Below are 23,356 nucleotides of genomic sequence, written 5' to 3' on the forward strand. Positions count from 1 at the left end.
GTGCACAGCCCAGGGCAGGGCTCAAACCCACGAACTGTGAGATCATGACCTGAGCGGAAATCAGGAGACTGTTACTTAACCTACTGAGACACCCAGGCGCCCAGGAATTGTATACTTTTAAAGTACTATGTTGCTATGTATTCAAGCTTCTATAAAATATAATAATTTATTTTGTGTCATTAACAGTGAGTCTGAGGAAAATAGAGAGAAACCAGTTTCCATGTTGGGTCCCTGGGACGAGAGAGCATAATGCACTGAGAGACCAGTAGCCAAAAATCAACATATATATGCACCTGAGCAATTGAGGGTTAAATGTTGCATGACCTAACAGATCTGGTTTGTGTGAAATGAAGGGTTCAAGCGTATTTCTGCATAGTCAGTCAGACGCAGAACTTTTAGATAAATCAGTGATTGAATTTAGTCAGTCAAAAGACCACCACACATTTCCTTGGAATAAAAAATCCCAAAAGCCAATGAGTTGAAATTAAATTCTATAATAATTAGCATGTTACATGTTAGATGGGCAGGCAAGGAAAATGTCAGGACCTATAGTCAAGCATGATATCTCTACTCAGAAAGTGAAGACATATGTTCAAGTGATACAAAGTCTATGTTTTGTATCTTGATAAGGCTAATATTTATATCAAAAAAAGAGATATAAAGATGAGGTACTAAATATTCTGTCCTGAAAATAGGATATACCTGTTTGCCTTTTCCTGTATTTGTACGTGACTTATCTCGTATGGGTCACTGGTGCTCGTACACAATTGACTCCCCAAGGAAGGCAAGGACTTTGCTTCATCAGAAATTGTTCCAGGTGGAAGGAGAAATGAGTACAGATGCAAAATAACCAAAACTTGGCTTTTTAACTTGAGGAGATAAGAATCTAGTACAGGTTACTGGCACTGCTAAACTGAAAATATCGTAAGGCCCTGGAGAATGGATCTCTTATATTACATGTGTCTCATGCAGTACCTGTGGCCAGAATGCCTATTCTCAGCTAGTGTCTACAGAGGTAGACTACGAGCTTAATGCAGGATTGGGTTTTTGGTTTCAAACCTAAACCACTAAAGACTTGAGAAATACATGATACATTATCATTTGAGATTTGCCTTTTGGTCAGTTGTCTGTACATACACTGTGAAAAATAAAAACTGGCGAAATTATTCATATTTGCAATAGGTCTCTATGAAAATTATGCTACTGAAAAAAACCCTGAAACGTTAAGCATTTTTAACAATTTTTTTAAAAAGATACAGGACTTGTATTTTCCATACATAAAAATGTGTTTCATCTGGTAAAGATCTTTCCCTGGTTTACAACAAAGGCATAGAAGGCTTTTCAACACATAAAATCTAGGGACATACACAATTTTTCTTTAAATGGAGGTGTGCATTTTTTTCATTCATTGATTATAAAATGAAAATCTTAAACATTTGTTTGACCACTTGTTTATGTTTGCTTTTGTTGTCATATCTAAAATCATAGCCAAGACCAATGTCGAGGAACTTTTCTGCTATGTTTTTTATTAATTTTATAGTTTCAGGTCTTAACATTTGTTTTTAATTGATTTTAAGTTGATTTTTGCGCATGGCACAAGGTAAAGGTCCAATTTTATTCTTTTGTATGTGGATATCCAGTTTTTCCATCATCACTTATTGTTAATTTGTTTTTTTTTTAACTTTTATTTATTTTTGAGAGACAGAGAGAGACAGAGCATGAGCAGGAGAGGGGCAGAGAGAGAGAGGGAGACACAACATCTGAAGCAGGCTCCAGGCTCTGAGCTGTCAGCACAGAGCCCAACGTGGGGCTCAAACTCACAAACAGTGAGATCATGACCTGAGCCCAAGTTGGATGCTCAACCAACTGAGCCACCCAGGCACCCAACCATCACCATGTATTATAGAGACTCACTTTTTTACAACAGTAACAATGTATTTCGTGACATATTAAAGAAAAGGAAGAATTGATTGATGATGCTTATAACTTTTCTTCAAATGAATATAATTATGTGGATTAGGTTTAATGGAAAATAGTTGGAAACGATAATCAAATAATACAAAAAATAGGAGAGCTGTGGAAAATCTGAAGCAACGTATAACAATTTTCAGAAGCTCCAAAGACAAGTAAATTAAGATTATGGAATAGTTTACGTCACTTTGTCCTTTCCATCCTACCAGAATTTTTTGCACATGGTATGGGTAGGCTAATATATGTGAAGGGAGCTTATCTTTCAAACTAAACTGAGGTCTTCACATTCCTAAAGCAAAGAGACTACGGCTTCTTGGGCTTCTCTTTTGTGTTTGATAAAAATCAGACCAGCTTTCGCACAATTAACTTCAAAGCTAAAAGATGGCAAAATTTATATGTGATCTATGTATGACTTGTTGAATAAAACAAGAAACATAAGAGAAATGCTGGATTTGGGAACTTAATTTCACATTAATTAAAACAAAAAAGGTGTTATGATACGGTGTTATTTTCTGATTAAAAACTGTATAACCATGACTAGACTTTTTAATTTAAACTTTGAGTAATAATACAGATTATCTCAGATTAAAGTCTTATCTTTCTTCTTAAAATATTCTTTATTTATCTAATCATACAAGAGGCATGACTACCTCTAAATGTCTCTATAGTAAAACTGTCTTGTAATAACCAGCTTGGCATATATTTCACTGTTACTGTACAAAAACTTTTCCAAATACACATTTTCCTTCAGGGACTATATTTATAACAGACTGTGTTTGCATTTCTGCACTTCTTCCATGGAAATTAATCAAGATTCTGATATTGTAAGTAACTAAAAAGCATACGTGATGTAAAGCAGCATATATTTTTATATGTGATATATATTATACATAAAAAATATTACTCAATGTTTTCTAAGATATATTCAAACACATTATTAATAGAAACTGATGTATTTTCTCTTTTATCAATGTCATTGGCTTTAATAGCTGTAGGTTGTATGTGGCTCTGAAGTTTGTCAGAGCTTAGTTTGAACTTTTGTGCTTCAGCAAGTGATTTAATACCTGTAAGCAACAATTTTCTCATTTTTTTTTCAATTTTTTTTAACGTTTTATTTATCTTTGAGACAGGGAGAGACAGAGCATGAACAGGGGAGGGTCAGAGAGAGGGAGACACAGAATCTGAAACAGGCTCCAGGCTCTGAGCTGTCAGCACAGGGCCCGACGCGGGGCTCGAACTCACGGACCGTGAGATCATGACCTGAGCCGAAGTCAGATGCCTAACCGACTGAGCCACCCAGGCGCCCCAACAATTTTCTCATTAAATAAATATAATATTAGCTCCCATCCATTTTTTAAATGTTTATTTATTTTGAGAGATAGCAAGAGAACACACACACACACACACACACACAGGGGCACACATGTAAGAGAGAGCAGGAGGAGGGGGCGAGAGAATTCCAAGCAGACTCCCTGCTGTCATCACAGAACCCAACGTGGGGTTCCATCTTATGAACTATGAGATCAGGACCTGAATCGAAATCTAGAGTTGGACAGTTAACCGAATAAGCCACCCAGATGCCCCTAGTTCCCATCTCCTTAGCATAAATGTAGATAACTACCAACATACACATGCATATATGTACATTTATACAGGAAGTACGAGTATGTATTAAGTGTAAATAACTACCAATATACACATATATATATAACCACCAATATGTACATATATGTTTTTACATATATATGCACCCAGAATATATATGTACATGTATATATCAGAGGTTATTTACTTTATATATGTGCTATATGCATAGATTGTATAGTTACAATTAATATATAACAGTACTGTATGTATATAAATGTGTAAAGGGTCAATAATACTGTTATGTATATGTCATATATAATCCTGTTATTGACATATAACAATTTCTCAGGATGAGCTGTTCCATTGCTACCATCATCCTAGTTGTCATCAGTTATTTTTCAGACTTTTCCCTCGATCTTATTCGGTTATTAGTAGACTTAATTTTAACTTAATATATATAATGACATTGATTACGTAGAAAAAAATCTAAACACTCCTTCAATAAACTATTAGAACTAATAAATTCAGTGAGGTTTCAGGGTACAAAATCAATATAAAACATGTATTGTGTTTTTATATACTAATAGCAAACTATCAGGAGAAATTAAGACAACAATCCTATTTGTTGCATAAAAAAAATACTGAAGGAATAAATTTGAGCAAGGAGGTAAAAGGCCTGCACACTGAAAACTATCAGTTCCGGATAAAAAGGAAATTAAGACACAAATAAATGGAAATATATTTTGTGCTCATGGATTGGAAGAATCAATATTGTGAAAATGCCCATACTACCCAAAGCAGCATACAGATTCAATGCAATCCCTATCAAAATTCCAATGGCTTCTTTTTCACAGAAATGGAATTTCTGTGAAATTTGTGTGGAATCATAAAAGACCGTGATTAGCTAAGGCCATCTTGAGAAAGAACAAAACTGGAGGCATCAAGCTCCCTGATTTCAAATTATGTTACAAAAAGTTATAATATTTAAAACATGATGATATGGGCGTAAAAACAGGCACAGAGATCAATAGAACAGACTGGAGAACCTAGAAATAAATTCACACATATATGATCAATTAATTTATGACAGAGGAGCTGAAAATATACAAGAGGGAAAAGAGAGTCTCTTCAGAGGATGGTGTTGAGAAATTAAGTTTCCCAACTTGAAATTCACATTGAATTCAAGATCCATATTCATCTTATGACTTTATTTCCTGATTCATCTGAGATTTAGATTCTACATCTGCTCATCAATAATAATAATCCCATACCAATCCATTATACTGTGGTGTTATGTGAAAAATCAAAGACAAGCAGACAAAAATCCTTTCCAAATTATAAATCACTAAAATTTATTAAGGTTACAATTTTACAAACTTAGAAAACATTAAAAAATCCATTTGTCTGTCCTAAGTAACTTCCTACTCTTACTTCAATATTTATATTTATTAGAATTTGACAAGGAACAATTTTAAAGCTATAAAACCTAGAGATAATTTTCAAAATATTCAATAACAATCTAGAATACTCAAACTTTGAGAATACTCAAAATTTGAGAATACTCAAACTGTATGCTACTTTGTTAAATAACAGTGTGTAGAACTGTACTTGATGAGAAACCAATTCTTTTCCTAACATACTACTAGCTTGAGAAATCATATTTAAGTCACAAACATAACAAAAAATAAACTATTTCCTATTTTCACTGAAAATATCATGCACAATGAACCATCCCTTTACTGTGAAATTCTGTTTATCAGTGTGCTTTTGTAAGACAAATTGATTTTTTAAATCTCTCACCTTTCAAAGAGTAGGTTAGAAAATTTTGTGTTTCCAAAAGAAAAAAAAAAGTCATACAAGGCAGCCTCTTTCTTAAGATATTAATTGGTAGATACTTTTTACAGAAAGGGCTTGGGGAGAATATAAAATAATGCTTGATTTTAGCAATATACGTTTGTTTTTAAAATATGTCCTGTATGAATGTGTCAACTCCATTAAAGCAGATATCGCAACCATTTCCCAATGAAAAGAACTGACATAAGGAAGGTCACATAGTAAAGCTGGTGCGAAAATTCCAAGCCCATGACTTCAAGCTCTGTTCTGTCAATATAATTACCACTTCATATAGCATGTCCGTTAACTATGTTGGCAATGCTAAGGATAGTATCATGAGTACAGTAATGCACAATGTGATTCCAATGTAAATGCACCACACCAGTTTAAAATCCCACAGACTTTCATACCTTTGTCAAAAATTCAGAAATTGCAAAAATTAGAATCAGATCAGTTAACTAGTATCTCATAAAAGTTTACTGTGCACAAAAGAACAGTTAGCAATTTGGAAGTCTTCGAATCCAATACTGATTAAAGCTCAGAGGCATGATGTTACAGGATGACTTATAAAGGTGAAAATAAGAAAGTTGTTTAATTTTATAGTTATTTGTCATTATAATGGGTGTTTCTATTGTAGGGGACTGGTTAAAAATGATTATCACATACCATTTTTGAAAGATGACCTAAGTTGCATTTATGATTATTGGATGCATTTACAAGAAATAACTTAAGCTTTCCTTACGTTCATGAAAAAAGTTTCATTTAGTTTTGTTACATTGATTAAATGTTTTTGTTTGCTTGGCTGACTTTCAAGCCTGGTCTTTTTATTTTAACATCTCATTCCCAAGTAAATGACTTAAAGAAAGGTCACTGCAGGGGTGCCTGGGTGGTTTAGTCAGTTGAGCATCTGACTTAGGCTCAGGCCATGATCTCACGGTTTATGAGTTCAAGTGCCTCATGAGGCTCTGTGCTGACCTCTCAGAGCCTGGAACCTGCCTCGGATTCTGTGTCTCCCTCTCTCTCTGCCCCTCTCCAGCTCGCACTCTCTCTATCTCAAAAACAAATAAAAATTTGAAAAGAATTAAAAAAAAAAAAGAAATGTCACTGAAGATCTAGCCCATAATTTAGGTCTCAGTTTTAAAGTTTATCATTCGTTAACACGACATTTCAATCACAAAAATATGTGATGAAAACCTTTATTTGAAAATTAGAGGAACATGCAGAGGTCGAGTACAAGAGAATCATGTATTTTGCAACAGTGGAAATAGGCACCATAATTTTAGCCAAAGTTGTAAGTCTCCTTCCGATTGACTAATGTCTGTTGTTCTCAGGTGCAACAGAGGCCACTGACAAGAAGCCCCGGGACAAATCGAAAGGGAAAGTTGCAAGCTGCTCTGAAATGTCCAAAGGAGGCAGAGTTGTAAGCTGAGTATTTCCATATTAAATTTGGTGTTACAGTAACTGGGTAGTGTATTAACCTCACTGGCTTGTCCGTTTACCCAGTGGTTTCTACCAATGATTTCTTATAGGAAGACAACAATGTATACTGTCAGGATATCCTGCTGTATGCCTGGTGTATCAGAAATTCTGATAAGGAAAAAAAAAAAGAAAAGAAATTCTGATAAGGGTAATCTGAAGCTCCATTGAACAAGACACTAATGACCAAGTAATTGTTCTATAGCATTATAATTAACTATTATGAGCCCTGATAAATACCATGAATTAGACCACTATGGCATTAAATTGATCTAATACTGAGGCAGAATCTGAAGACTGAAAATAGGAGATGGTGAAGGGCAAACAGTTTGTAATCATGCCTTATGTTTTAAAATGTACTTAATAGGGAAACCATTAACATCCTCATCAAACAAATTAAATAGACAAAGGATTCTTTAAGGTCATACACACATGATTGTTGTTTGGGGCAGTAGACCTGGCATCATCCTGTTTTGAAAAAGGACACTTATATTTGCAGCAACATGGATGGAACTGGAGGGTATTATGCTAAGTTAAATATATCAGTCAGAGAAAGACAGATACTGAATGTTTTCACTCATATCTGGATCTTGAGAAACTTAACAGAAGACCATGGGGCAGGGGAAGGGGAAGAAAGTTACAAACAGACAGAGGGAAGGCAAACTGTAGGAGACTCTTAAATACAGAGAACAAACTGACAGTTGATGAGGGGTAGGAGAGAGGGGGAAAGGAGGTGATGGGCACTGAGGAGAGCACTTGTTGGGATGAGCACTGGGCATTGTATGGAAGTCAATTTGGCAATAAATTATATTGAAAAGAAAAAAAGACACTTATGCTACGGAACCCATTTAGTAACCAGAAAGTTCTGTGTTCATTTTTACATGTGCCATAGTTTTACAGAGAACTTGACTTGTTTCTAAATGTAGAGAACTAGCTTGTTGTGAGGATGTTGTATGACAGTTTGCAATAAAATTGAAGAAATGGGAATTACTTAAAACTCTGAAGATAAATCTTGAAGGATTCATGTTTGTTATCTTCAGATAACTGACTTGTTGGTGTGTACAACTGAATTCAGATTTGTTCTGTGTTGCTTAGAACGTCCAAATTGTTCAAATTATAGTTCTCCTGTGAGAACATTACTTAGCCTGGATTGTACCATGGTTATGCTAAAGTTCATATATGTAGAGTTTTTTTTTTTTTATTTCTTCTCCACAGCCAGTTCCCCTCTCGATAACTTGCCTAATTCCCATTTCTCCTTGATGAATTCTAGCAGGCCAGTGTAGTGTGTGACAGGCAGAGTCGTTTCTCAAAACTCAAGATTGAGAACAGGACTATTTTAACCCTGAACAGACAGTGAAAACATTATCTTTATGGCTCTCCAAATATTGTCTGCCTTAATTACCCATTTCTGTGCCCCACTCACTTTTTGAAATGGACTATTTTTGTCTTGTGTCTCCAGTATAGAGGATTACCATTTTCAAGAACACTGTGAGTAAACTGAAGAATCTCCCCAGCAACAGTCTTCAACATTTGCATTCATGTTGCTAGGTAGTCAACTTCTGGATCCTAGTCTAACACATTCCAGCCATAGTCTGCTGCTGCGTTATCAAACTGGGTTAATGAATCTTCCGGTATCATAAACATTCTAAGTGCTTCTTTGATTCAAGTTCATAGGCCCATCAATGGCTTTCTTTTCACTACCTCTCTCATTTTCTGTATCCCTAGAAGTATAGTTACTACTTCTGTTTCCAATGTCACTCCACAGTTCTTTTCAAATTGGAAAACTTTTTTTATATTTTCCATTAGAAAATAAATATTGATTGTTTTCGTCAGTGTCGATGTTTTGTGGTTTTTAAAGCACAAGTTTCAGTGCTACTTCTGTCTCCCAAAATAATTATTTTTTATTACCATAAGTCTCTGATTGTCAAGAATATGAGTCTCATACAGATATCAAAGAAAAAAGACTGCAAGATGTGTTGAAAATAAATGATAAGCATTGTGACATTCCTTTTCTAGCTCATTTTTGAGCTTTCCATAAGATTGTTTTAATGAAAATATTCAAGAATACTATCATAGGCAATTTTTTGTTTTGGGAGAGAAAAATGGGATTTTGTGGTTTTAAGCTCCTTAGGTCCTCTTTCCTTTATCAGATGGGAAGAGGTTTCTAAGACAAGTGGGTTATTTCACACAGCAAGAATTTTAGGAAATGACATATCTCCATTTTATGTCACATAACACATTCCAAGATTCCACAGATGCTAATTTTGTTTACCATAAACAACTGTCAGTCAGGACTACCATATCAAAAACATTCCATAGTTACGGAATCTCCTTCTAACAGATATCACTAGTCTGTATATTAGTCAATTAGCATGATGCTTACAGGGAGCTTATACCTAATCACCCACTTTCCTTCGTTGTATGGGTTTCAGGCAAGTAAATTAACTCCTCTCTCTCATCTACAAATATAACTTGATCCTGAAAACCATAAGTGTAGTGCATAGGCAGGTAATATTATCCATTTTATAACCACACATTATTCACCTTATTTTGATGGAACTAGGACAAAAGCCAGTCTTGCCACCAATGAGATTTTTTTTTTTCTTTTCATTGTCTTTTTCAATACACCTTTTGAAATTACCTCCAAAATGAGTTTTAAGGGCAACTCAAAGCTCTTATAGTGTGACTTTATGATTGTTAGTAATTTGTTATAAAAATATAATTTATGAACTTTTCAGAAAAAAAATCTGGATGTCAGACTTACAGCAAGAGTAGTGTTCTCAATTACTAGAATCAGGAAAATAAGGTAAAGTACTAAGTTCATGAAATCTACTTACAAGAGTAAAAGTTGAAAAGAATTCAAAGAATCAACCTTCAAAGCTGGAGTATCCTTATTTCACTTACGTACTTTAAAAATATAGCTCCTATACAGGTCTATTTTCCTTGTCTATTTAGCACACAGTAGACATTCAATGACTACCTAGTGTCTAAATGACAATTGCATAAAAATGAAAACAGAAAAAGAAAAGTGTGATGAAAGTATTTTGTTATCCATAATAATTGGAGAATAAACTTATTTCTAATTTGCTGGTGTATGATACATTGAAAGTCACAGAAAAGTGAACTGGATAATACTTATAAATCCTAAAATGCAAGTGATCACCGAGTAGTATTAAATTCAAGGGGCCCAGTTTTCAATGAGTTAATGAAATGGTTCAATTCCTGCACTTCTCTGACAACAAGAAAAAATTTCCAGTTTTTATAGTAGAATGATACTCAAAATTATCATCTTTAATGCACTAATTTCTTTACAGTTTTTCCTTAGCAAAATCCCAAATTTTATCCCTAAATTTATCCTTGAGTAATTCCCTTTTTCTCTCACTCACTTTTCTTATTTTCTTGCAATAAAGTCTCTTAATTCTAGGAATCAAGAATTCTTATTCCTGAGAAGCTGAGATGTGGTAAGTAATACATTGGCTAGATAGGAGGAGCTATTTAACTGAGAGGGCTGAGAAACAAAAATTCTACTAAAAATTCATATCCTGATATTGTGACTCTGTCTTACTTGAAATCTACAAAGTTTTAAAATCTATTGCAAAAAGAGAAATGAGAAAATTCTAGGTTTGTCAAATAACTGAATTCTTTAATGTAAAATCTTGATTCTTAAAGAGAAAAGTTCAAAAACATGTTAAAATCATTGGATTCTACTAGAAAGTTTAACCTAAAAAATATTTCACTTTTTTTAGTAAAATTGAAATGAGTTTTAGTTGATATTTATTTTATATAAAAAACCCTGTTATAAGAATGTTTATGTGAAATATGTTTTTAATAATAGCATGATCTGAAGCATAATTCATTTTTGTTGGATTTTTAAATAAAGTGTAGTGTTTCAATCATACAAAGAAAAATAAAATGTAATGTTAAAGGAACTTACACTACTCTATATTTTATTTACCTATTAATAAATTTTTATATCAGCAAAAATGAAAATTAGCTCCATTATATAGGAGTGAAACAAAATTATATAAGAATAAAAAATTCTAGAAATTTGAGAAATTTTCTGTAAGCACTGGGATGGTAAACTTATCAGTAAGAAATGTGGTAAATATTTTCAACTGATTTTCTTTCTGTAAAAAATTGTGTGAAAAGTAACTCTAAACCTTTGGAGTAATTGCATGTTTGTTTTTAAACATGCGAATAGATGATATAGGCAGCAGAAAGTTCTTAACATTTGTATATTTTTTTTTGTACCAACAGCAGTGAGATAATAATGAATTATTTATCATCTCTGTGCATATATGACCTTCAGTATGATGTTTGTGTGTACATAATAGCACATATCAAAATGTTTCAATTAATTTCTGGAAATGCGCTATAAAATATTTTGATTTACTTTATGGAATGCCTTCTTAGTAAACTAGACTTTACAAAATAAGTCTATATGCTATATGAGTTGGAAATGAGCAAAATCTGAGTTCTGACCTTGTATTTTACACTAATGATATATTTGATGCATCATCATTCTATTTTTCTGCCTTTTGGTTTTATCTATTGCTAAAAGAAAAAGAGAAAATTATATCTAATATTCCTTCTAGGACCATGATTCTATACTTTTGCTTTATTCTGTTTTGTTTAATCAGAAGCTTTGGATTCCAGCTGGTATTTGATGAGTTATTATTTATGGTCAGTAAGTACCTGGAAATGTCTGGCAGTTGAAACTCAGTCTTTCTATAGCAAGCCAATACATGTTAATGGTGAGATAAAAGCTTTTTATCATTAATATTGAAGATGACTAAATCTTGTTTTGTTTTGACAGTTTTAAAGGACACTTCATTATATGTACTTGTTCCTCTGTTTGTATATTTTCTTAAAAGCTACTCAGGCATTTTCTTCTGAGCATGTTGTATTCCAGGTTTATACTACTTTTATAGAAACACCTATTGCATAAGTGTGCAAATTGTAACTCAGAATCGATGTATTCTCGCCTGCGCATTGGGTATGTTAACTGTGGCAAAACAGTTGAGTTCTAGAAATTTCCAGTTTAAAAGAAAATTTTAGAATGTTGAATAATCAAAATTTTTCTAGAAAAGAGCATGTTAAAAACAACCAACCAACATACCCATCAAACAGCTCTCTTTTAACACACTCCTAGGGTGATCTTAGCTCTAGGGTGTTGAATGTGAGGATACATTCAGCAAAAGCCATTTACAGCTTAAAAAAGAAAAGCAAACTACCTGAGTTATACGTATCTTCACTATCTCTTCAAACTAGAACTGATCTAATGAGAAATAGATCTATTAGGTCATCATTAGACATTCACCAACTAAAATACACATTTGTCATTTTCTTGTTATTGTATCATGTTACATGTTACATCTTGTTACATGTATCATGTAGTATTGTATCACTTTTGTGTTTTGTACCTACTAAAATGAAAGTTAGTCCAAAAGAATGAGGTGGGAAATATTTAAATATTTAATTTTTAAAAAGGCAAGCAAAACTGTTCTTTTAAGAGAATGTCACTGATAAATTTAAAAATACATTTAATTCTCAAATAGAAAAGATTTATCCTCAAGGAGAAATTTTTGCAATGTAGAGTAAGAAAAGTATGAAAAATTGAGCACTGCTACCTTTATAATTTCTTAATTGTGTCCTACACATGTCTTATTAAGTACAAATTGTTCCAAATTCTTTGCAGCTGATCTTTGTGAAGCATAATTCTTTCCTGCCCCATTTAACATGAGGGTTCTCTTACACACAAGAGAATATCTTCTTAGATCTAACTCTGTGTGTGTGTGTGCGTGTGTGTGTGTGTGTGTGTGTGTGTGTCAAGGATTTTTAGAAGAGCTTAAATTTTTTTTTAAATCAGTTATGTATAGATTGTTATTTTTTTGTGTATATTATTTTTAAAACCTGGTTTCTTGAAAGGCCCTCATTTAAAGAGGTAAGCTATGCTATTTTCCTGTGCATCATTTTATTCTCAAAAAACAGTAAAGCAACCTTAATTTTCTCAATTTGTGTACAAAGTTTTATAAAAATAAAAACCGTCACAGAGGTTTAGTTTATATTGTAAACAGATGAGGAACAATCGATCTGATTATTCTTTGAATAGACCTGCAAGGCAATTTTCAGAAGAAAAATCTTCCTAAAAAGAAAGCTAATTATCACTAAAAGAATTTAATTATTTCAGTGTTAAACTCCCAGTTCTGACAGAAATGAAAATCTATTGAGAACATGAAAGGAAAAAACACATATTTTTTAACATAATGAAAATAAACTTTAGAGAAAGCCTTGTTCAGTGACCCAGTCTGTATTAAAAGTATGTTCCAATTCTGATTTTATTCTCTATCAGGTCGTGAACAGCAATGCATTTTTGTTCTGGCATCAATTCCCTTGACTGCCACATGTTATTTTTATTTTTTTTAAAAAGGAAAAGCCAAAATCAAAACAGCCAACAAATGTTGAGCACTCGCAGGTGCACTATTCATCAAGAGAGGAGAAATATTAGAAACACTTACTAGAAGTCTGGGCTTACCATTCTTCTGTTTTTTTTCTCTAGTTATCAATGTTCTTTGCAGTTAAAATAAAACATCATCATAAACATTAAAGGATACTATCCTTATGAAATCCAAAACCTGCACAGAAAAGTTATTTTCCAAAAGTTTAATCTCATAATGTGATTATTTCATAGATGCGTGTTTTGTACACTTTAAGCAGAAGACAAGTTGTTGTGTCCAATCATTTTCTAAGGTAGTTCCCACAGTAGCCAGCCTTCATTAAGTTATTCTGTGGTGACAAACTAAACATCATTTCCCAATAGTTGTCCATGTTGGTTGTGGGATGGTTGCAGCTCTGTTCCACATTTTCTTCTAGTCCATATCCCAAAGTGAAGAAGCAGACACTATTGAGGACATTCTATTCTTGTGTTGGCAAAAAGAAAAAAAAAATGATAAAACAAAGAAATGACTTAAAGGTCAAGCTAAGATGTGTACCCTCATTTCTACTCCTATTCCACGGGTCACATGAAAACAAAGTAAAATGCGGTAATAAAAAATGGCTATACTTCACAGAGATTGCCTATAAATAATTTAGAACAATAATAGAATCTACTACATTCTACCCATTAGTCATTTATCTGATGTGTAAGAGAAAGAGCAGGTGAAGGTTGTGAAGAGAGGTTTTCTGGCAGAGCAGAGGTCTCTGCGTCTTCTTCAATAAGTAGGAAAAACGGGTATTTGCTAGGGAGGAGTGAACCATTTTAGCATGCTCAGATGGTCAAGGAGAATCTGATAATTCATGATCGAACACGTCGACACGTATACCTCTTCCATAATTGAGGATCCCACTTTTCCAAATTAGGGCCCTTAATTTGGCATAGCAAACCTATAAAATTTGAGAACCCAATTTCCTCTGGAATCCATTCTTCTTATTCTTTGTCTTGATCCACAACTTTTTCCATTGTCCAGCTGCAAGAGATGATGTCTTTATATCCTTGCCAAGGAGGTGCTTAGGCATTCACTCTTCAGTGTAAATTGGTAATTAATCACTCTCAGCCTTTCATTGCTTTTCTGTAGAGCATTGACTATCCTCAGCACTGTCATCTATTTCCAAGGTTATTTTATCTATTTTTTCAAATATAATTTATTGTCAAATTGGCTAACATATAGCATGTACAGTGTGCTCTTGGTTTTGGGGGTAGATTCCCGTGATTCGTCATTTATATACAACACCCAGGGCTCATCCCAACAAGTGCCCTCCTCAATGCCCATCACCCATTCATTTTTCCTATCTTTCCCAAATGCCTGATGTATTTTACCTGTAAGTGCATTCTCTTACACTGGCAAACCATTGCAGCTGTCATATTCCATCCCAGTGAAAGTTTGAACAGTTACACTGTTACTATATGCCAGGGAATAACTGTATCCTACCTATCATCAGTAATGGGATCCATATTGTCAAGCAGGACCCTTGATCCAGATCCCAAATCTCACTTCAGAGTCTACCGTTTCAAACCATGCACCACATTAACTATCATCTGTCAGAGTCTCGGGAAGCGGACTCTATGAGGAAATGAAGACAACTTCTTGGAGAAATCTCTCAAAATCACACCTTTATAGGTAAGGCAGGAAGCAGGATTGGTCAAAGGTAAGGTTGAACTGTGATACAATCACAACAAAGACCTCAGCCAATCCTGTGGGCATTTCTGGAAATAATATGGGTTTTCAGAGCTGTCTTAATTTCTGGTAAGTGGCCAGGCCTTTGTGCTTCAGCACAAATCAGTAATTTATAAGCATGGTGCCACTGAGAAGGAAGTATAAACTTGGACAACTAGTTGCAACTCTTTGGCTGCCAATAGTCTCAGCAGCTTGGGGAATGAGTGCTTCAGTCTTTGAGGATAGATCTTTGCAGCACGCCTTTGAGGACAGATAGGTCTGTAACTTCCATTACAGCATCTTTTTCATCATAGATATTTTGATGCATGTGCATTTTTATCAAATTGTGGTTTCAATTTGTATTTCCCAGATCACAAATGAATTGAAGAACTTTTTCAAATATTCATTGGCCATTTGGATATCTTCTTTAATGGTACCTAAGACTTTTTCCCATTTAGTACAGTATTATCAGTGTTTTCATGTATAGAACAGGAGCTAGGGCAAGAGCTAGAGCTAGATGGATATGTCATTTGTCAGATAGATGTGTTATTGAAATATTTCATCCTATGTAATGCATTGCATTTTCGTTGTTTAATGGTGTCTTGCAATACACAGAATTTATATCAATATGGCCCATGAATACATTTTTAAAGTTTTTCTTGAGAATAATTTTGCAATTTGTTTGGAAATATATTTACCTACTTTATGGTGAAGAAGATGCTCTCCTATGTTTTCCTCCAAATGCTGTATTTTTAGCACATATATTTGAATCGGCAATCTATGTGGAATTGATTTTTCTGTACAGTGTGAGATATGAGAAAACATTTTTCCCATAAGGATATCGTATTAACACAGAACCACTTATTGAAAAGATGAATGGGTGTTTTTAAAGAGTATGTTTGTTTTCTTCAGTACTCTAGAGTAGAAGGAAATGGATAAAGTACTAACTTTTCAATATAAAATTTAAATGACTATAGCACAATTAAGACTGAATGCAAATATAATATCCAAGATAAAGAACATAGAATTGCAGCACTTAGAGCTATATTAGCCAGCCTCCCACTGATAAAATAGGCAAATAAGTAAATATCAAAGAGTAGCTTTGATAAGTTAGTTTTTTTGCCTGATTAGCTTCTTGAAGTGTCCTTGGTTTTAGGGTAATTTCAAGTACTATATATCCATGTCATGCTGGGACAACATTTAAGCATTTAAGGGAAATTGCAAAGCTTTTTGGACACTTATTGAAAAGGACACGAAGAGTAGGCGTGTGTTTTGAACACCTGTGTATTAAAATCTTAATAGTTTACAGGTCATGAATGATTGATTAGCAATGAACTGATGAAGTACCAACCGCAACAAGGGACTGCTCAATACACCACAACCTATAAGTTACACATGACAGTTTCATCCAGTCGTCCTTCTCCTCCCTTTCTCTTCCATCTATTCATACTTGCTTTCAATACACACTCTATGACAGGTTTATTTTATACAAAAGATCTGTGCACATGTTTCACATCATGAAAAGTCATGATTTGCATAATAACTATATGCTGCTCCGGTGATTTTCTCCTAATTTCAACAGTTGCTAGCTTTTCCATTAATTTTGAGATATTATAATTTTTAATTTTAAAATATTCTGAAATTCTTCAGACACTATAACTTCCAGCAAAGTGATGGACAGTAGCCAATTAAAAACATATTTTTTAGATGTTTAAAAATAAACGTTTAAAAATAGGTATCGTAAACTACCCATTATGATCTTGTTTAGGTAATTACTTTTCAGTGTTATTGCAAGAAGACTTAAAGATGGTTCTGTGGCTCCATCATGATCTACGTGATGAGAAAAGAATGCTACTTTCTTATGAGCTCCTCTGGTCTCTGTAAGCATTTTCCTTTATTTATAAGTGTTTGAGTTTAGAAGTCTAGACTTCTAAAGTGCCACATGTAAGATTATATTCTTGCCCTCGATCTTTAATATTCTTTTCTATCGTCTTAACAAGTTGGAGTTCCTACTTCTTAATAGCTACATTGAATTAAAGAATATACAAATTTATTTAGCTCAAATAAAAACTGGCAAGGTCTAATATAATGACTGCAGCATATATTTAAATTTTATAAATATATATTTTTTACAGTTATTTTAAATATTCTGATGTATTGTGAACATGTGTGTTGATATACCCAGGTCAAATGAGACAATATTATTCATTTTCTTAGTACTAATCTCTTTTAGTCACTGGAGCAAAGGTTTAAAAATAACTGTATAATGTCTAGGGGTGCCTGGGTGGTTCAGTCAGTTGAGTGTCCAGCTTCAGTTCAGGTCATGATCTCACAGTTTGCGGGTTTGAGCCCTATGTAGGGCTCTGTGCTGTCAGCTTGGAGCCTGAAGCCTGCTTCAGATTCTGTGTCTCCCCTTTCTCTCTGCCTCTCCCCAGCTTGAACTCTATCTCTGTCAAAAATAAATAAACATCAAAAACATTTTTTAAATGAAAAAATAACTGTATAATGTCTAAAAGCATGACAAAATTAGCATAATGAGCAATTTGATTTCATCTATTGATAGCATTTTCCAAATATGAAATTGTTTTGATTGAACAAAACAATTGATTGAACCTTTTGATTGAACCTTTATAATGATAACCATATGTGGGGAAAATTTTCTATAGACATACAGGACTAATCAACAAAAACTGTTTTAAATGTTCCTTCAATTTTGTTTTAAATGAGAATATCCTAGGATACTTTCTTGGGACAATGAATCCCAAAGCCTATAAATATCATCATTGTCACCCCTATTAGAGTAGGATTCATTCAAATTCTTTACTAAATCTTAACCTATAGCCATTTGCCATGAGGTGAACTTAAGACTTGTCCTCCTAACTGTTTAAACCATGCCAAACAGTATTTCAGGATGACATAATGTGAATAGTGAGAATTTTTTCAAAGAGTGACTATTTTGTTTCTATGGATAAATATTAATGTGATCTGAAAGTGACCATTGTTGTCATTTTTCTGTAAAATTGTACTTCAAATCCAAGATTAAAAAATAAGAATGATAGGTGTTTAATAAAACATACAATATTTATTAGAAAAGTTATAATATTATAGTATAAGAGTAATAAAAATTCTAAGTATAATATAAATTTTGGTGTAATGTAAGTTTTCAGCAATGCTGAATTATATTTTTTTCAAAGGCGTGATAATAATAATGCTTCTATAGATCTTCCTCTTCTTACAATGGGGTTATACCCAATAAACCCATCATAAGTTGAAAATATCATTAATCAAAAATGCATTTACTATACTAACAGATCAAACATCATAGCTAAGCTCACCTAAAACATGTTCAGAACACTTACAATAGTCTATAGTTGAGTAAAAACATATAACAGAAAGCTTATTTTTAATAAGTTGTCACATATTTCATATAATTTATTGAATACTGTACTGAAAGTAAGAATGGTTGTATTGGTGCAGAATGGTTAAGTGTATCAGTTGTTTATATTGTGTGGCTGACTGAGAGCTGCGGCTTGCTGTCACTACCCAGCATCATGAGAGGATGATACCACATATCATTAGCCTGGGAAAAGATCAAAATTCAAAATCTGAGGTATGGTTTCTACTGAAAGCATATCACTTTCACACCATTGTAAAGTGAAAAAGCCGTAGGTCAACCAACATGTGTCAGGGACCATCTGTAGCCACAATTAAGCTGAAAACCTTTAAAAATGAACTACAATGTTTCCAAAATGTTTTTAAGTGATTATGATAATGTTATCAGGCTGTATATAAAGTTTTACATTAAAAGTAGAAGTAGACTTTTATTTACCACACAAATTGAAGTCTAGTTTGTATTCATTACAATGACTATTTTTTTTTTTTTTACTTTTGATGAGATAGTGCACATACTATAAATTGGCTTGCTCAACTAGCATTCAGTGAAATTACTATTGCAGGGAAGCTAAATATCATAGTTTCTAGATTTCCTTCCAGCCTGGGATTCACATGTAACTTACATTCATCCTATCAAATCCACTTACACAATACTTTGAGTTTGATCTGCTTTGTGTGGAAAAAGAAGCAGGACACATGGTGTTCATTGTATGTTATCAATGAACATTGTATGTTATCAATGTTGTTATCAAACAACCAAAGCTGCCACAGTTCCGAAATTACTAATTATGGAACAGTTTTCTGACTCAGCAGTTGTCTTCTTAATTTGACAATTTTATAATAATGTCAAACTCCTGTGCTCCTCAGAAACTTAGGAGGCACTTTGCTATTGATGTAGCTTCCTGTTTGTGGCACAATCATCGGCAACCCTGATGGCCCAGTTCTGTTATGAGGTATATCCCCATACTAATTATCCCCAGGTCAGCCTGGAAAAAGTGTTTTTGTTCTTCCAGATGACAATGAGCTCCCAGGTTCTTTAATATATCACTTTTTGCTTACACTAGCTCAGGTTTGTGTGCAATGAGGAACTCCCAACAGATGTATATGACATAACTTCTAGTCTACATCTCTCCATTTACAAGGTGAGAGAGAAGTATATATGCACATTACTATACAATATAATATAAATATATAAATATCGGGAGTTGCTGAGCTTATATATATATATTTTTTAACGTTTATTTATTTTTGGGACAGAGAGAGACAGAGCATGAATGGGGGAGGGGCAGAGAGAGAGGGAGACACAGAATCGGAAGCAGGCTCCAGGCTCTGAGCCATCAGCCCAGAGCCTGACCCGGGGCTCGAACCCACGGACCGCGAGATCGTGACCCGGGCTAAAGTTGGACGCTTAACCGACTGAGCCACCCAGGCGCCCCACTGAGCTTATATTTTAAGCAAAACTTTGATAGGACTGGATATGTGTTTTAGATATTAACCTTAACAATAAAGCTTACACTGCCCACTCACTGAAAAATGCAATAATCCCTTTAACCTCCTCCTATTTCCATAGTACTTACAGCTTAAACTCCCCTATTATTATTATGTTTATGTTTATGCCTCACTAGAATGTAACCTCCTTGAGGCAGGATTCTTATTCTTATTCTTATTATATTTTGGATCATTATTACCCCTCAGACACAGAATATGTCTTCTCCACACTATTGAATGGATGAATTATGGAAGAAATGTTCAGAGATTTTGGTTAGGTCCAGTTGCAAAAGGATATTATCTCTTGTTTATTTATGGTGAACACACTCCCAAAGATGTCAGAAAATAGGCCATGTTAGCAGTTGTGTTTAGTAAGTCATTATTGATTGATGGCTATCTTTGGTTATTAGCTATCTCAACTTAAGAGGACATAGCATGATATTCAGAAATGCTATTCAAAGGCAAAACCAAGGATCAGAGGTATTTTGATGCAAAAGGGGTTCATTAGAAAATAATTCAGAGGCACCTGTGTGGCTCAGTTGGTTAAACGTCCAACTCTTCATGTCAGCTCAGGTCAACATCTCACAGTTCGTGGGTCCAAGCCCATGTCAGACTCTGCACTGAGGGTGCCTGCTTGGGGTTCTCTCTCCTTCTCTCTCTCTCTCTCTCTTTCTCTCTCTCTGCCCCTTCCCCACTCAAAATCAATAAATAAACTTTAAAAAAGAAAATAATTTACTGCAAAATTCTGATTAAAGGGCTTCTACTTATACAGAAAGTTTATCTGTGTCTTTACATTACCTTGTTTTAATTTTTTTTTTTTTAGCATTTATTTATTTTTGAGAGAGAGAGAGAGAGACAGAGTGCGATCTGGGGAGGGCAGAGGGAGAATGAGACACAGAATCCAAAGCAGGTTCCAGGCTCTGAGCTGTGGGACTTGAACTCACCTACTGCAAGATCATGCCCTGAGCTGAAGTCGGCTGCTTAACCAACTGAGCCACCCAGGTGCCTACATTACCTTGTTTTTTTTAAATTCTTGCTTCAGAATACATGTTTACATGAATTTAATATGAAGATGTAAGTCAGGTTTAATCTATACTCTTACCTTCAGGAACATTTTTTTAAGAAAAAAGGTACAGAAATATGTCCACAAAAAAGGACAGCATCTGATCATGTGGCAGTCTTTGAACCATCTCTGCCACAGATTATTGGTGACATTACCTTGCTTACATAAGCTAAGCTGCTCTAATGTCTCCAGATATGCAGATGTTTTGACGAACCCCTTTGTATTAAGACAATACAATTCGATTATCAACCCCACAAAAGAATGTAAGTCCAACCTTGCCTCCCATCCCTCCCAGGGATCTCAGAGGCTTAGTTATAGTTATCCTAGCTATCCCTTGTTTTGATGTGATACTTTCCCCCAATTCTTCATTTCACCTGTCTTGTCTCCTTTGGCTGGCACAAACATTTTCGCATTTCTAAGTTAGCTAACATATATGAAACAAACAGTAAAAGCAGTTCTCTGGATTCCTATAAAACGCTACAGGGATTTTTTTTGTAGTAGAATTTCAGTGGATTGGAAGACATGAACAGAAGAGCAGAATAGTAAATCGGTAATATATCAGGAGTCTGTTTTCTTAGAACAGCTTTGCTACTCCTGAGTTCCCCTACACAAGACACTTCACAAACCAAGTTGCTCTCCCCGCAAAGTGCTTGCCCTCTTGATACTTGGGCCTTTTCAGACCACTCCTCCTTCCTCCCCCTTTTTGCTGTAGGGATGTAGGCCTTTCTCCTTTGTCTCTCGGGTTTCTCTCTGAAATTCAGAAATTCATTCATGTTATTAGGATCATTGGCTTGCTACCCTGTACCCAGATCAAGGTTTAGATTTCCTTATCCAAAAGAAAATTAATGTATTGTGATCATGAAAAGGTCAACTATTTAAGGCTTCAAAGCATTTACTAGTGCGAAAGAACTAGCAGAGGTTTTTCAATGTCATCTTTCCTTGCTTTGAGAAAATGTTTAGGTCAGGCTTTCTTCCTTCATCTATACAAAGTGCATTCTTCACTGTAGAGGAACTTCCATCCACAATCACCCACCTATCTAGCATATCTATAGCTTTTGTTTTGTTTTAAATACTAATCTTTGTGGGTTTTTTTCCATCTACATTTATACAACCCATGCACTATCACTGCATGGTATCAGCTTTTAGAAACACTTGAATAAAATCTCAGGAATAAATAAATTGCTTTCTGTAGCATGCTTATGTCGAGAATAGAAAAAAAAAAAGAAAGTCTGAGACAAAATGAAATAGAATTAAGTATTTTAAAAATCATTTTTGACCAATATTAAAAGGAATTTAATCATGGAAATACAAAAAAAGAATAACAGTGTGTGGACCCCAGAATATCACTTATACTGGAGTGTGGTTCAAATACATTTATGTGCCTAACACTCTACCACAAGAAAAATGGAGTACTCACAATCTCTCAGAATTGTTTTCACTTGCACATTCCCTGTTTCTTCACAGCGTCAGAATTATGAAATGAATCCTTGTAATACTTGGTCTCATTTTAAATCAGTAAAAAAACACTATCTCGATCTTCAAGGTTTCATTTCAAATGTATTTTCATATGGAAATTGCTCCATTCATTGAGATAATGTGACACCAAATTATAAGCTGTGTGCAGCTGTCACTCTTTGCCAGGCATTCTGAAATATAAATGAAAACTGACATGCCATTTATCTGACAATTCAATGTCAGCAGTAATGATATCACTGGGCTTTGTACATTATCAGTTTCAGGGAATATCTGAGTTAAAATGAAAATTGAAACTAACTTTTGTGTATCAGAATAAAAGTGTACAACCGATAGTGATGTTGGTGATATTTTAGTTTGCAGTTGGGAAAACCTAAAGCCCTATGTGTGAAAATGAACACTATACTCGAAGAGGGAGAATCTTTTTCAAGTGAATAAAACTAATGATAGTTACAGCGTGAACACCACATTTCTGAAAACAACTAAACTTTTAAGTTAGCTTCTCATATTTGTTTAATGCTTTATAGCATATAGAGTATTATAAATACATTATTCCACCTGATTATCTACAGTTCTCATAAATTTCATAGGAATGTTGTATATTCTCATTTTAAAAACTGAGAAACTGAATGCCAGGACATTAAACAATTCTTCAGATTCTCCTGTCTCGCATATGTTAATCCTAAGACTAGAATATAGAACGTGTCTTTTTAGTTCAAGTTTCTCATATTGTATTTTGCTGCCTCTCCTTTTTAATTTTAATTATTTTTTCATAGATGTTTCATATAGGCTTAGAATCACAAATTAATCTTTATTTTAACACAAAGTAAGCAAATGGAGTAAATTTCAGTATCACAATTTCTAAAAGGAGTGATTTTCTTTCATTGCACTATTACTACTTGTATTTCTGTGTTATTTC

The sequence above is a fragment of the Prionailurus bengalensis genome, chromosome C2 (assembly GCF_016509475.1).
Source record: "Prionailurus bengalensis isolate Pbe53 chromosome C2, Fcat_Pben_1.1_paternal_pri, whole genome shotgun sequence".
Taxonomy (NCBI): domain Eukaryota; kingdom Metazoa; phylum Chordata; class Mammalia; order Carnivora; family Felidae; genus Prionailurus; species Prionailurus bengalensis.